We start from the raw sequence: 3,761 nt of genomic DNA, 5'->3' as shown, positions 1-3,761 counted from the left end.
ATGAAAACTATTATACACATGCATATGTATGAATATTTAGGTGGTAAAATTATAAAGGAGAGTAAAGAAATGATTGCATTATAATAAGGCTAATGGCTACTTTTCAAAGGGAAAGAGAGGCTGGTGATGGGAAAGGGGCATGAGTGGAGTACCTGAGGTGCTCGCAATGTAATATTTCTTGGCCTATGTGGTATTTGCTTTGTGATAAATCAGTAAGCTGTGGTTCTTTGTTTTTGCACTTTTCATAAGTGTAATTCCTAATAAACATTTAAACATTGCTTGTTTCTGGCCACGTGAAATATGGATAGAAATATGTTTTGCTAATTTTTTTTTTTTTTTTTTTTGAGATGGAGTCTTGCTCTGTTACCCATACTGGAGTGCAGTGGCGCAATCTCAGCTCACTGCAGCCTCTGCACCATCCCCATCACCCCAGTTCCAGCAATTCTCCTGCCTCAGCCTCCTGGGTAGCGGGAATAAAAGGTGCATGCCACCACGCGCAGCTAATTTTTATATTTTTAGTAGAAACAGGGTTTCACCATGTTGACCAGGCTTGTCTCGAACTCCTGACCAGGTGGTCTGCCCACCTTGGACTCCCAAAGTGTTGAGATTACAGGCATGAGCCACTGCACCCGGCCAGTAGATTTAATGGGCACAAACAATTGACAAAAATATAAATACATCAGAGGAACAGAATAAAACGTCCAGACATAAACCAACATATTTATGACCAAATTATCTTTGACAAAGGCACCAAAGAAATCCAGTGAGGATAAGGAAAGTCTTTTCAATAACTGGTGTTGTAACAACTTAGTATACATGTAGAAAAAAAATCCCTGATGTCTACCTCACTAGTACACAAAAATTAATTCAAGACAGATTATAGACCTGAACATATAAAGCTACATATAACCTAACATTCTAAAGTTCCGAGAAGAAAACATAGACAATATCTTTGTAGTCATAGATAAGGCAACAACTCCTTGGAGAGGAACCAGACAGAGAAAAGAAACAATGAAAAATTAATAAAGTTGACTTCATGAAAATTTAAAATTTCTCATTAAGATACAGTTAAAAATGAAAAGGCAAGCCACAGCCTATAAAAAAATTCCCAACACATGTATGACAAAAGACTTGTATGCAGAATATATGAAGAATTCCTACAAACCAATAATGAAGACCTAATTTTAAAATGGACAAAAGACTTAAACAGACATTTCTCAAAGAAAGACATATAATAATCAATCAACATATTAAAACAAATTTTCAACATGGGAAATGAAACTTTGAACCACAACAAGATACCACTTGACATCTACCAGGATGGCAAAAAATTTAAAAGACTGGCAACCAAATATTAGAATGTAGAGCAACTGGGACTCTAATACATTGTTGGTGGGAATGTAAAATTGTATTCTCACTTTGTAAAAAGGTTCGACAGTTTTGTTTCCTAGCAAAGGAAAATCTACATGTATTACCTGACCAGCAGTTTATCTCTTAGGTAAATAAAGACATAACTATTACATAACATCCACTAATAGTCAAATTGTGGCAATCCATATTAGAGAACAGTATACAGATGTTAAAAAATTATAAAGATGTATGTATATTAAACATGTCTAAGATACTTAGTGAAGTAGGGTGGGAAAAACAAATTGGTGGTCAGTATATATAGAATGATGCTGTATACATGAAGAAGACATTGTGATTGATCATTGTGGTTGATTCCATCTCAGTTGATTAAATCAGTTAGTATAAGATATTCTTCCACTGGCAGCCATGTGGTTTACATTTTATAATGGTGAGCCTTAGGATGAGGATGACAAAGTGGAGAGGCATAAAGAAACTGAGCTCTGGATGGCCACTGAGTCACTGATTATACCATCCCTTGAATCCACTCTACTTCTGGGTTTCTAGATGTGTGAAATAACATATTTTTTTCCTAGCATATTCCAAAAGCATCTGAATTGGGTGGTTGAAAGTGAGAAAGCCTAAAAAGGTAAAAACCAAAATGTTGATATTTATCTCTGCATAATGAGATTATGGATTTGTTTTCTTTTTCCTTAAGCTATACTTTTAACTTTTATACAATAAACAAGTCTGATAAAAATAATTACTCATAAAAAGCATTCCAGATTAAACACCTTTTATTCAGAACCTGTATTATTTCTGGGATTTTCTATGACTCCTGGATACGTATCCCTTTTATAAGATCATTTACATATGCCATATCTCAGTGATCAAAAAGTGGGATCAACCAAAGATAAATTAGAGAACAGATAACAAGAAGTCTCACAGTAGCCAAGTGGAAAAAGAGATACATAAAATGGAATATACTTACCACCTATTTAGGCTTTTAAATCAGTGCTGTAAATGGTTGAATCAGTCCTCGAGCTGTGAATTGTTAAGTTTTTCTTCCATAAAAGAATGACAGATATAATACAAATAAATGTATTCCACGGATTTTGACTGACCATCATGAAGACATTTTCTAAATACGCATTTATTGATTTTCTGAGAAACCAGTATTTTGTTATCAAGGACAGTATTATTTACAGATGTGGAACTCAAACTAATCAAATAAAGGAGGGTTGAGAGGATGAAGAATACCACACAAACAGAAAGCTTTAAAACAAAATATTTGCCATTCTTAACAAAAGCATAAAAATTAACAGCTCTAGGACTGACTCAACTATTTGCAGTACTGATTTAAAAGCCTGAATAGATAATATATATATATATATATATATATATATATATATATATACACACACACATACATATTTGCTATTCTAAACTTATTTTTGTACAGGGGTTACATCTAAAATATGAGCTATTTTTGGACATGTAGGCCTGTCTGCTATACTGGTGGTTAGGACCTGAAGGAGTTTTCTTTTGCATACAAGTTTATTATTTTTTTCTTTTTCTTTAAAAGAAAATGAAGTATATGGTGTAGGGCTGAAGTGGTGTTGCCTCAGCCGGGCCTAAGGCCTATGGAGAAAGAAGCTGAAGGCCAAAGCAAAAATCTTCCCAAGGTGATCCATGAGACATAATGGCACAAACAGCACGGATTTGGTGCTCATATGACATGATAACTGCTAAGTGCAGTCTCCATCTGGGAACATGACTGACTAGAGGAGGACTCAAAAGAATGCCGTATTGTTTTCACAGCTCAACAGTTTGCAGCTTTGTGAGAACTGGGAAACACATTATTTGTTATGCACAGACATCTGAGTTCTCTTGGGACAGTGATAACTACCACTTTCAAGTAGCTTTTTGAAGAGCAGACCTCAACAAGGATAGGAGGTTGTGATAATGGAAAGATGAATATGGAATTTTCCAGGCTACTTGCCATAAAGACAGCTGCAAAATCTATCACTGAATAACAGTCAAGAAGTACCTATATCAGTAATACATGTTGATGTTTAAGTCCATTACAGATTAAATTGCTTACTATAGAATACTCAGAAAATCTTGAAATGCTTTGTTTCAAGCCAAAGTCTTCTACTTAAACAACCCTAGCTCTAGAGTAGCTTTTTTGCAATGATATTGCCCGACATAAGGCATTTTATGCAGTAGACGTATATGACGTTATTTACATTTAAGGAATATGTGGATGAGAACTTCGCATTGTTCAACCATCCATCAATTCATCTCTCCATATGTCCATTGATCTGTCTGTCCATCTAATTTATAGACATTTAACTGAATGCTCACCCTGTTTCAAATACAATGTAAAGAACAATTTTAGTGGAACAGTGGAT

This window comes from Sapajus apella, unplaced genomic scaffold (assembly GCF_009761245.1).
Source record: "Sapajus apella isolate SASKATOON/1434 unplaced genomic scaffold, GSC_monkey_1.0 scaffold7, whole genome shotgun sequence".
In the NCBI taxonomy this organism is placed as follows: Eukaryota; Metazoa; Chordata; class Mammalia; order Primates; family Cebidae; genus Sapajus; species Sapajus apella.
This window is presented reverse-complemented; position numbering follows the sequence as displayed.